Genomic DNA, 13,059 nt, shown 5'->3' with positions numbered 1-13,059 from the left:
ATATCTAGAATATACAGAGAGCTCAAGAAACTCAACACCAAAAAAAAAATAATCCAATTAAAAATGGGCAAGTGAACTTAATAGATACTTCATGAAAGAAGACATTCAAATGGCCAATAAATGCATGAAAAAATGTTCAACATCATTGGCAATCAGAGACATGCAAATCAAAACTACCCTGAGATTTCACCTAACTCCAACTAGGATGGCAATCATTCAAAACACAAACAACAACTGCTGGTGGGGATGTGGAGAAGTGGGAACCCTAAAACATTGTTGGTGGGATTGCAAACTAGTACAACCACTTTGGAAAACAGTATGGAGGATCCTCAGAAGAATGGGAACAAATTTACCATTTGACCCAGCAATACCACTTCTGGGTATCTATCCAAAAAAAGCAAACCAAACTATCAAACTAATCCATGCATATCTATGTTCATAGCTGCACAATTCACCATTGCCAAACTGAATCACAGAGTCCAGGGAAAAGACACACACAGGAACTTAGCTGCACTCTTTTCACTTTCATATCACAAATTTGGACGAGTGGCTGAAATCTCAAGGGTTTTAAAATAAGATATAGCTGGGTTTGATTCCTTAGTCAGCCTTGGAATCTGAGCCAGTGAATCTGCCTTTATTGGATCAGACATTTTTGGCTGTGGCAGAGATGGCAAATTCTTACTGCAAATTTATTTCTCCTCTTCTCTAATACGAGGGCCCTCAAATTTTCTCTAGGCTGATATTACTCAACTAAAGCCTGCATTTCCCAAATTCCCTTTTTCCTTACTAATATCACCTATTAGTGATATGAATAGGTGAGCTTTTTGAGATTGAATTTATGCAGTTGCACAGAGACCTACGCTCAGAAGGGCAACCTCCTCAGCAGTGTAGCTCTGCAATCCCTGTCTTAACATGCTTATTCATTTTTGAACAATGGCCTTTGCCTTTTATTTATACTGGGTCACCTAAATGGCACAGCATGTCCTGCATGTGATTATGTGATTAGAGGAATGTGAATTGGATCTTTGAAAATTTGTTTAGTATGGAGCCCATATTTTCTCATCTAAATCTTAGACTATACTTCTCTCATGAGAGGGGAATATATATGTGTGTGTGTGTGTGTGTGTGTGTGTGTGTGTGTGTGTATGTATATGTAACATATGTTGGAGATTTTTATATGTGAAAACAAGTAGAATAATATGTCACATAGTAATTATTCAATAAAGTCAGATTTTTTAAAAATGAGAGATAAGAGAAACTAATAGTTTCCCCACACCTAAAATGGTCTCATCTCATTAAGTAGAACACATTTGAAAACTAATTTGATGAATAAAAGAGATAAAATATGAAGTATGCACTTTCTTATGAATAATACCAACAATTTGATAAATACTTACTGCCTAGTATACTGCCTTAGATGTTGGGGAAGCACAGAAATGAAAAAGAGACTCCTAAAAAACTTAAAAATTAAAGAAGTAGTCTGGGACAAAAATATTTAGACATGTTGTAGAACTGAGTGAAGGGCTGGATTATATGAGAGATAAGAGGTAAATTGGGGCATTGCTATAGTCAGAAGTTAGGGGATTCTTCTATCATGCTAATTTCACCTGAAATGTTTGGACCCTCAAAGACCTCATTTTCTCAGAGATCAGGTTGTATTTGATAAAACCTCACCTAAGTCAAAGTGTGGTGAAAGTTAGTGGGAGGTAATGATGCCTGCAAACATAGTCTGGGGAAAGATGACATAGGTAATGGCCAGAGGACACTGAGGATGGGATTACAGCAGAGAAAACTATTGGAGCTCCACTCCACACCCCACTCCACACCCAAGGGAGCATCCTCTCTATGCAGAGACACCCCCACCCCAGTGACATAAGAAGAGCACATGGCAGCAGCTGGCTGTGGGTTTTGTTTCCAAGAATGTCTTGATGGAGGGCCGGAAAGAAGAAGGGAAATGGAAACTATAACACTTATGAGAGCAAATACATAAAAAGTACATGACATGTAATTATCACAAAAATTCTTTGGAATAGATATCATTATCATATTAACCTTCAGAAGGAAAATACTAAAGCCCAGAGACGTTATGGAACTGGCTTGAAATTGCATAGCCAGCACCTACAGGAAATGGACTTATAGATTTATCTGACTTTAAACCTCTAAACTTCATTATTTTCTGTTATTCCCTATTTAAACTCCAGTGCTGGAAAGAGAAATACTTTTATTTGATAAATATTAACAATGTGAAAGGGATCTTTCCAAGTGTTCAAAATGAATAGGGCAATAATTTTAGTTGGAAGTTTTTTTTAAAAAAGTATTTTACTTTTCCTTTGTTTTTGAAAAAAAAATTTTATAGAATTACATGTTGACTCACCAAGTGGTCTATGCACATATGTCACTATCACTATGAACAAGATTATGAAGTAAGACTAAAATGTATAAAAAAGTAAATTTTTTATTTGTGCATTATATAGTAATTTTTTTAAAAAAATCCCTAAAAGAAAGAATAAATTAAATTATATATTGAAAGGTTTTTTTTTTACTTCATTACTTTAAGAATGTTTTTTTTTATTGGTGCATTATAGTCATAAATTTTAATGAAGTACAAGATGATAGAGGCATACATGCACACATCATTCATTTAGCCCTTCTCCAATTCCCACCCAATTCCCTCTCCTTCTCCCTCCCTCTCATGTTTGACTTAGTTGGAGTTTTATTCAAGGCCAAGGTATTTCATGCTAGTCTAAAAAAATCTGATATTGGTGATTGAACTCAGGGACATTGTACCTCTGAGTTATACTTCCAGTCATTTTTAGTTTTTATTTTTGAGACAAGGTCTCACTAAGTTGCTAAATTTAGCTGCAAACCTATTATCCTCCTGTCTCAGCCTCTTGAGTCCTGGGATTACAAACATAAGCCACCTCCCCCAGCTCTGGGATGTTGCTTTACGTCCTCAGGGAAAATTTAGTTCATTCAATGACTACCTTCCAGAGTTTGGCCTTGCAATGTTAAGATGTCCATACATTTAACAGCAAAGCATTGCGAATCTTCTATGTCTTGAGTTCTGTCCTTGGTGCTGAAATACAGTGGTGAACAAGAAATGGCATAGTCTCGTCTTCAAAGAACTACTTCCAGTACTTGGGAGGCTGAGACAGGAGGATCCTGGTTCACAGCCAGCCTCAGCTACTTAGTAAGGCCCTCTGCAACTTAGTGATACCCTGTTTCAAAATAAAGAATAAAAAATGTGGCTGTAGGTGTACCTCAGAGGTAGAATGCCCCTGGGTTCAATCCTCAGCACCACACACACAAAAGAATTTTCACTCACTTCATCTTTCATGTAAGACTGAAGCAGGACCAGGGGATAGGTTACAAAAGACCCTAAAGCCCCACTTAGTAGTCTAGAATTTATTCTAAAGTTATTAGAGATCCATTCAACTATCTGCAAAAGATGAGGGCACGAGATTTCTATTGTATCTAGGTCATTCTAGAAACAGTATGGAGAACAAAAAGACTAGAAATACAGAACCTATATATAGGAGGCTAGTGGCCCTTTTTGGTGGATAACTCCTAGTTTATGCCCTTAACAAGGGGAAAGCATGAAGATTTCATACCTCCTTGAAGAATCTGTGATCATTATTTGATCAAAAGCATATGTGACGCTGAGGCATGATATAAAACATTACTTTCTCTTTCATACATAGTTCATCTCTTTTGGGTCAGTAAACCCTCTTCTTTCCAGTCCCATTCTCTCCTGTCATATTTTCATTAGATGATGTCATGAGGGGTTGCAAGTATTCATACCCAAGGTGGTGGGAAGGGGAAAGCCAGTGAACACAGAAGAGGCCTGAAGGGGTAATGTCACGGGGAGATAGTAAAGACAGAAGCTTGAGTTTCAAGCACAAGGCAAAGAATGGGCCAGGTATGATGGGAAGAAAGAGGTCATTGTGTAGAGGCTAGTCTATACTCAGTTGGGAGGAGGTAGTGATTCCTGTGATGAGGGAAAGGTGTCGAGTTAACTCCTGAGGAGCAGAGAATAGGTGCTGCTAGCTGAGTGCAGCCACACAAGCTAAAGCAAACAACCCAGTCAGGAGTGAGGTCTTGTTGACTCTATGAAACTGCTGGCATAACAAAGACTAACCCTCAATAGCCTGACTAAAGGGGGAACTTTTCTGAGCTCTGCAGTTGAGCTAGAGTATCCAAATGAAGGTTGGCATTTTTTTTTTCCATATGCTGTTTTTAAATCTGCTCCGGTGCACAGAGACTTGAACTGCCAAGAAACTGAACAGTCATCTTTAACACTGCCTCCTCCCTGTGGACCTTTCCTGGCAGACCATTCCCCTTGGTCTCCTTCTTGCCTTCATAGGCACCTCTGCCCCAGTTCTGTCCAAAATTGACATGCATGCTCATCCAGTTATTTCTTTCTTTGGTTGGTTTGATTTCTACCAGACTTGTGAGGATTCTCTTGGTTTTCTTGGCTGTCAGATCAGCTAACATTAGGAGAGAGAGGTAGAGGTAGAGGTAGAGGTAGAGGTAGAGGTAGAGGTAGAGAGAGAGAGAGAGAGAGAGAGAGAGAGAGAGAGAGAGAGACAGAGAGAGATTATAGGATTATAGAAAATTATAGAATGATGTGGACTGCCACAAATAGAAAACAGTCATACATTAACAACTGCAGAATTTTAAGCTACAGGGGAAATAACAGACTACTACTGTGCTAAGATATTTGAGCACAGTGTCTCAGCAGCCAGTGGAAGCATTTCCCTGCACCTTCTGCCTAACTTGAAAGCAGCACATATGAGTTTAGAGATATTGCCCAAATTCCCAATAGCTCAATATAGTTTGATCTGGTTTATAAGCAGTGCTTGCCAAAATATTTCTTAGAAATCGACTGAGCCACATCTATGTTTTGTTTATTTCAACAACAGATGTTTGTTGTTGTTCTTCAGGCCTCTCTTCTGAATCTTGGATTGAACATCATTTGTTTGTGCAAGTCAGTGAGTAAGAGTGAATTCTTCCCCTCATCATCATTATCATTGCAGCCTGAACAAGCATTTACAATATAGAAATTCCTACTGTTACTTGGTGCATGGCTTTTTTCCCCCTCCATGCCAACACACAGGCCTGGCTTATTCTCTGCCACCAGTAGAATGTACATGTCACCGGGGAAAGGGCTGATCTTTTTGTTCTTCTCTTTATTTCATAGGATTTAGCAGATTTTCAACAGAACACAACTTTGTATTTTCTAAATACAGCTACACCAACATCCCATATTCTCTGCTAAAAGTATGATGTTGACATGCCTCTGATTGAGAAGTGAGGTCTTTTCTCCTTGATTTGAATCTGGGTGGACTTGTGGCTAAAAACAAAGTGACACCATGTGAATTCTGAGGCTCAGTTTTAAAATAGCAGTGCAGCTTCCACTTGGTTCTCTTCTGGACATTTTCACTTAAAACCAGCCACCATATTGTGAAGATATGGAGAGAGCCACTTAGAGAGACTAAGCTACATGGAGAGACTGCAGGTAAGGTTCCACTGACAACTATTGTTGAGTAGTTGAGACCCACTCACGAGCCAATATCAACCTTGAGACATGAATAAGTCCCCCACACACCTTAGAAATAGTCCAGTTATAGCCTGTGAAACAGATTTCTCCTGCCAAATCCTGCTCAAATTGCAGATTTGTGAGCTACATAAGTGAATATCACTGTTTTCTAAATTTTGTTGGTGTATTGTGATTATACGTAAGAGCAAGGTTCAATCTGGTACAAACATACATGCATACGGCTCTTGGTGAATTTCTCTCCACATTTCACCCCTTTTTCTACTCTTCCCTCTGCACAGGTGTTAGTGAAATTGGCAGTGATGCCTTTACATATTGCCATATAATGATCTATTTACTTCATCAGTACTTCCTCACCAAGGAAGTAACCCCCTAACTCCCTCACCCCTATCCACTAGTCTACAGATCTCTTTTCATATTAAAGTCTCTCATGCTTTATACTTTTTTTTTTAGCTTCAACATATAACAGAAAAATACAACCATGAGTTCTGAAAAGACTGGTAGATCTCATTTACCATGTATCTTTTAGTTTTCATTTTCATGAAAATAACATAATTTTGTTCTTTTTCTGTGATACTGTGGATTGGACCAATGACATTCAACCTCTGAGCTACATCCCCAGCCCTTTTTTGTTTTTTATTTTAAAACAGAGTCTTTTTTAGTTTTTTTTTTTAGTTTTTTTAATTGGTGCATTATAGTCATACATCTTAATGGGATAAAAGACTTGTGGAGAGATACATGCACACATCATCCAATTAGCCCTTACCCAATCAATTCCCACCTCATTCCCGCCCCATCTCTCCTACCCATTCTTGGCTTAGTGATTGACTTTGATGTTTATTTAAGTACATCATGTGATTTATAGAGTTTCTCCCCCCCCCCTCAGTTAAACAGAGTCTTACTAGGTTTCTTGATAAGTTGCTGAGGCTAGTCTTGAACCTGAAATCCTCATGCCTTATCCTTTCAAGTACTGGAATTTTAGGCATGCACCATCATGCCTGTCTAATTGTGTTCTACTTTATGGTTTTAAGTGGCCAATTTTGGCATAGTTTATCATCTTACAATAAACACTCAAAAACATCTATTATCTCCTCTCTGATACTATATTAATTTACAGCATCTTATCACCCCAACTAGACTCTAGATTTGTCAGAATTTGGAAGTTTTCAGTCTAATACTTCAGAGTTGTTTTATATCACAGTACAGCTTAGGCAAGCTAAGTTTCTTGTAGCTATTGTATGTGATTTTGAAATTTTAGTTTTGTATGTTTAGTAGTCCATCCCTTTGTGTGGATGCCCTTGCTCCCATCTGTGTTCACCCAACACTTCCTTATTTTTAGTGCTAAACTATATGCCAGGAAAATTTTCATGATTCCATAAGTTAGAAGAGAGGTCTCCCTCCTCTGATCTTCCATAAAAATATAGGTGCATTTCTATTACCAATATTATCATTTTCTACCTTTTGCTACAGCTAGTTGTTTGCAGGTAGCTCTCCACTTTCAGACTGCCTTGTCTTTCTTACATCCCTTACATGAACAATATTTATGGAGTTTTTACTTCTTTCCATTCAGCATGCTGGGAAGGGAGTTGTCCTGATAGAACCTTCAGTCTAGTGAGGGAAACACAATAAAAAACCAAATGTTAGAGTACTACTCTTTTCTTTTAGGGATTTTAACTATACCAATCTATCCAGGACCTAATGTGATATCCTATCTCCTTTGCGGTCTCAGGAGGCAACACAGGATACCAGGAAATGTAGGCTTATATCCCATGAATCCCACTTGCAATTTGTAAACATGAAGCAAGAGCTCAAAATATCTGTGCTTTACTACCCTCACTGAACAAATTGATACATCTATTTTATACTACTGTATTATAACTACTGAGAATATCATAAACTCCAGTTTTGTTCTGGGCACACACTGGGTATTTAACCAATCCATAGATCTCTTTGTACCCACATTTTCTCAGTATGGAGCTTAACACCTGGCCTGTATTCAACTGATGGGGCTGATCAACTGCTGTCAAATGTTCTGACCATGTCCTCCTCTTGTATGAAAAATTTCATCTCTCATATGAATGGCACTAAATTTCAACAAGCAACTCCAATTCACACCATTAGAATGGGCATATAAGGAGCCATTTTTCACTTGGCTAACTTAGACTTGTTAGAGAAACTTCAGCCAAGGAGATTCTCAAGGAAATGTGGCTTGCATCACCTAAGTGTCTTCCAAATAGGAGTCATTACACAATTATTCTTTTAATTAATAAATAAAATTAATAAATAATTGGTCAAGGCTTTTCAATGATAGCTGGAAACCCAAGAGGGGTAAGCTTAGGGAACACCAAGTCAACAATTTTTAAAATTTAGTAGTCCCTGTTACCACTATGTCAAGAGGCCATTTTCTTTGTTAATTTTTATGACCAACCTTTAGAAGATTCTGAGGTTAAGAGGTGGGTGTGAAAGCCTTCTTTAATAAACCCAAAGAAAGAATGAATATTCTGTCAGTTAATTGTTTATTTGACCATCTCTGATTTGCTTACAATGACCAGTGGAAGGAATCCTCTTAAAAGTCCATTGTTTCAGTTAATCCAGCAGTCAGTTTCCAGCTGTTTGTATAATAGCAAACCCAAAAAAGTAACTAACAAATTGAGAGAGTTGTGGCTGCATTAACAAAACTCACCAAGACAGTCATGCTGTGTTACCATATGCCTTCTAGGAAAGTCAAACCCAAGCCCTTTGAAGCTGAGTGGCTTACAGAATTTTTTTTTTTTTTTTTTTGGTGGTACTGGAGGTGGAACCCAGAGGCTTTCTACCTCCGGGCTACACTCCCAGACCTATTTTATATTTTATTTGGAAACAGGGTCTCACTAAGTTGCTGAGAGCCTCACTAAGTAGCTGAGGCTGGCTTTGAACCAGCGCGATCCTCCTGTCTCAGCCTCCCAAGCGCAGGGATTACAAGCATGCGCCACCACGCCCGGCTCAGAATTTTAATTTAAAAAATAAGTAACAACTGTACCTTCCTGCTGTGGACAGGTAACAGGGCATTCTCTTAACACACTATAAAATTGCCCTTCCCATTCTCTGTGCATGACCAAGGGGTTGTAATAAAATATCTTTCTTCTTAAAACAGTGAAGCCAGATATAGCAAAATAATAAAGAAAAGTAAAACCTGGACTTTTTGCAAATATTAGCATTATTTTTTTTTAGAATTATGAGGCCAAAATTTCCAAAGGGTATAGCTAAATAACACTAAATCTATTATCAAAATTCAGAACATGGTTCCAGATCTGCTTTCCAGCTCACACCAGGACCTGCTGAAGCTTCACAGTAAAAGGTTGAAATCAGAATTGGTGCATTTACTAGTCCAAGACCCTTATGACCAGAAATACTTATTTAAAGATTTTTTAAGATTAGATTGTAATTATATTTAAGGCTATGTAGCTAAGCATAGAATCTCACATGCCTTTTGTATTTTAACAGATTGAAAGTGATTCTTTTTACAGAGTTAGAAAGGGTTATGAGAATGAGAAAAGTGAGGGAATAAAAGAGACCTGGCATTTGTTACTAGGTGAGTTATGCACTTAAATAATATTATGCAGAAGTTAAATAAACCTATACCCCTTTTACTATCTTTGGGATTTTTCACCTGCAAGATCCTGGGAAAACCCATTCATCTCTGCTTCTTTCTATTCCAGATGTATAACTACTATTAACACAAAACAAAGAGGAAAAGCATGACTAATGCATCTCATTTTTTCATAAAAATGTTCCTCAGAAGAGAAAAAGGGTTCTCTTTATTTTACATGCAGAAATATTCTATGAAGTTTGCTTCCCTAAAAGATCTGAATGTTGCATCAACTGGTAGAAGCATATCTTAGCTTTTAGATTTTATCCTGCAAATGAATACAATTTTTTATTCCAGTAGTTCTTGCTTAATACAATACATTATAATGTTGTTATTGTAACTCTAGTACCTTCATATAAACACTTTTATTCATTAAACATTGAATGAGCACTGTATTAGGCACTGTGGGAACAGAAATGTAATGACTTGCATTTCCAGCCAAATTGAAGGAAACATGAATGCCCTACAAAATAAAGAAAAAGTATTGTCAATACAAAAAAAAAAACCCCAATGGTTTCAAGGTACTAGAATTTGACATTGAAGTACAGTGATCCCTCAGAAATAGACAACAAATTTGGTGAGACCTACCACTCTCATCTTAATACCGTTAATACCTTGAAAGAATTTTCAGGTGGCACCATGAAGGGGGTGGAATGAGTGAATGAGCTGAAGGTTAAGGAAGACTAAAATGATTACAGTTCGTGGACAGTGTACAAGAGATCCAAAAGATGCCCAAAGAAAACCTTGGAAATGTGCAAAGGGTCCTCTTCCAGTTTTTTTTATGGAAGATTTATTTGTGCATGCATATAAATAAACTGTGAGTAAGGAAAGAACCACCTGAAATAGTTATAATTGCATCTCATACCCACGCAGGAATGTAAATTTCATAGTTACTATTACCAGAGCCAGATTGGAAAAATCTATAGTTCCTGGGGCATGCTGCAGACTACACAGAGGGCCTGCTTGAAGAATGAGAAACCACTAACCCTAGTTTTAGCATTTCTATTATCCTGCCTAATAGGTGTCAAAAGCAAGATCGGAAAGAGTCAAATTGTTTTAAACAACTTAACTGCATTTTAAAACATACTTCCAAAAGTGATCTACAGATTCAACACAATACCCATTAAATTACCAATATCATTCCTTACAGACATAGAAAAATCAGTTCTTAAATTCATTTGTAACAACAACAACAAAAAACAAAAACAGAATAGCCAAAGTAGTTCTCAGCAATAAAAACCATGCAGGAGGAATCACAATATCTAACTTTATACTAAAAGCTATAGTAATAAAAACAGCATGGTACTGGCACAAAAACAAATACATAGACTAATAGAGCAGAAGAGAAACTCAGAAACAAATTCTTACACTTACAGCCAATTGATTTTTGACAAAGGGGCCAAAAACATACACTGAAAAAAAAAAACCCTGTTCAACAAATGGTGTTGGCAAAACAGGTTAACAATATGCAGAAAAAAAATTTCTCACCCTGCACAAGAATTTCAAGATGGATCACAGATTTGGAACTTAGACCAGAGACCTTGATGCTCCTGGAAGAGGGCATAAATCCAACACTGTAACATATAGGCATAGGTAAAAAACTTTCTCAATAAGACCCCAAAGTCACAAAAAGTTAAAAGGCAAATCAATATGTGATATTGCATTAAACTGAAGAGCTTCTGTACAACAAAAGAAACTATCAAGAACCTCAACTGAAGCCGGGTGTGGTGGTCCAGCACTTGGGAGGCTGAGAAAGGAAGATCTCACAGGTTTGAAGCCAGACTCAGCTACTGAGCAAGGCTCTCAGCAACTTAGTGAGACATTGTTTCCAAATAAAGTATAAAATAGGTCTGGGAGTATAGCCTGGAGGTAGCAAAGCCTCTGGGTTCCACCCCCAGTAACACACACACACACACACACACACACACACACACACACACACACTCTCTCTCTCTCTCTCTCTCTCTCTCTCTCTCTCTCTCTCTTTCAACTGAAAGCCAACACAATGGGAGAAGATTATTGCCAACTACTCCTCTGATAGAGGACTAATATCTAGAATATACAGAGAATTCAAGAAACTCAGTACTAATAAAACAAATAACCCAATCAAAAAATGGCCAAGTGAACTAAATAGATACTTCATGAAAGAAGAAATCCAAATGGCCAATAAATGAATGAAAAAAATGCTCAATATTATTAGCAATCAGAGAGATGCAAATCAAATCTATCCCAAGATTCCTCCTAACTCCAACTAGAATGGCAATCATTTAAAACACAACATCAAATTCTAATGAGGATGTGGTAAATTGGGAACTCTAATATATTGGTAGGATTGCAAATTGGTTCAACCACTTTGGTAAATAGTATAAAGGATCCTCAGAAGAATGATAACAAACTTACCATATATTCAAGCACTACCACTCTGGGTATCTACCCAAAAGAATGGAAACCAAACTACTAAACTAATGCATGCCTATCTATGTTCATAGCTGCACAATTCACCATTGCCAAACTATGGAACCAACTAAGATGTCCATCAACAGATAAATGGATTACAAAACTATGGGATATGTACACAGTGAAATTCTTTCTACTCAGTCATAAAGAAAAGCACAATTACTTCATTTACATGGAAATGGATGGAACTGGAGAACATTATGCTAAGTGAGATTATTCAGTGACAAAAAATAAGAAATAAGATGCTCTCCCTTATGTGTGGATGCTAGGGAGAAAATGGGTCATAGAAGGAACTCTAAACCAATAAAAAGATATTATTGATGAGCAAATAAGGCAACCTAACTGAGGGATATTGGAGGAGAGAAAAGGGAAATTCTCTAATGAACCTGATGTACATGCACAAACATATCAATGTCAATCACTAAGCCAAACATGAGAAGAAGAGAGGGGGAAGGAAATGTGTGAGAATTTGGTACAGGCTAATTGGGTGATGTCTTCATGTATGCCTCCACCATCTTGTACCACATTGAGATGTATGACTACAATGCACCAAAAAAAATTAACTTTATTAACAAAACAAAAAAACAGGTTCATCTTTCCTAGGTCATGGTCTAGGAATTGCCACCAGGCATATCCACAACAATAGAACTCATTTTATTTATTTTTTCTTTCTCTTGTTCATACTTCTACATTATCACATTTATCTGTTTTTGCTTTTGTTACCTGTGCTTTGGATTCATATCTTAAAAATAATTATTCAAACCCATGTTATAGATTTTTTATTCCAGATATTTTACCATTTTATGTCTCAGATAAAAGTCTTAATTCACAATGAGTTGGTTTTTCTGTATAGTATAAGACAAAAAACTTATTCCATTCTTTTGCACATGAATATACATTAGTTCCAATGCATATTTTAACCTTTCCCATTGTGTATTCTTGGCATCTTTGTAAAAATTCAATTGACTGTAATGTTTAACTTATTTCTGAGCTCTCTATTCTGTTCTACTACCCTGTGTGTCTGTTTTTATGCTGGTACCATACTGTTTTGATTACTATTTATTTGTAGTAGGTTTTAAAATTAGATAGTATGATACATACTGTTTGTTCTTTTTGATCAAGATTGCTTTCACTATTTGGGGTCTTTAGTGGTCTCATATAAATTTTAGGATTACTTTTTAATTCATTTGAAAAGTGACTTTGGAATTTTTATAGAAATTACATTCAATATGTAGATTGCATTGGGTATTATATGGTTATTTAATACTATGTTTTGAAACTACAAGCACAGAATATCTTTCCATTTCTTTGTGTCTTCTTCAATTTCTTTAATCAATATTTTATAACTTTTTGTATGGAGATCTTTCATATCCTTGGTCTCTTATGAATTTTTACTTATTGTAAATGAGATATGTTT

Source organism: Muscardinus avellanarius (assembly GCF_963383645.1).
Source record: "Muscardinus avellanarius genome assembly, chromosome: 1".
In the NCBI taxonomy this organism is placed as follows: Eukaryota; Metazoa; Chordata; class Mammalia; order Rodentia; family Gliridae; genus Muscardinus; species Muscardinus avellanarius.
This window is presented reverse-complemented; position numbering follows the sequence as displayed.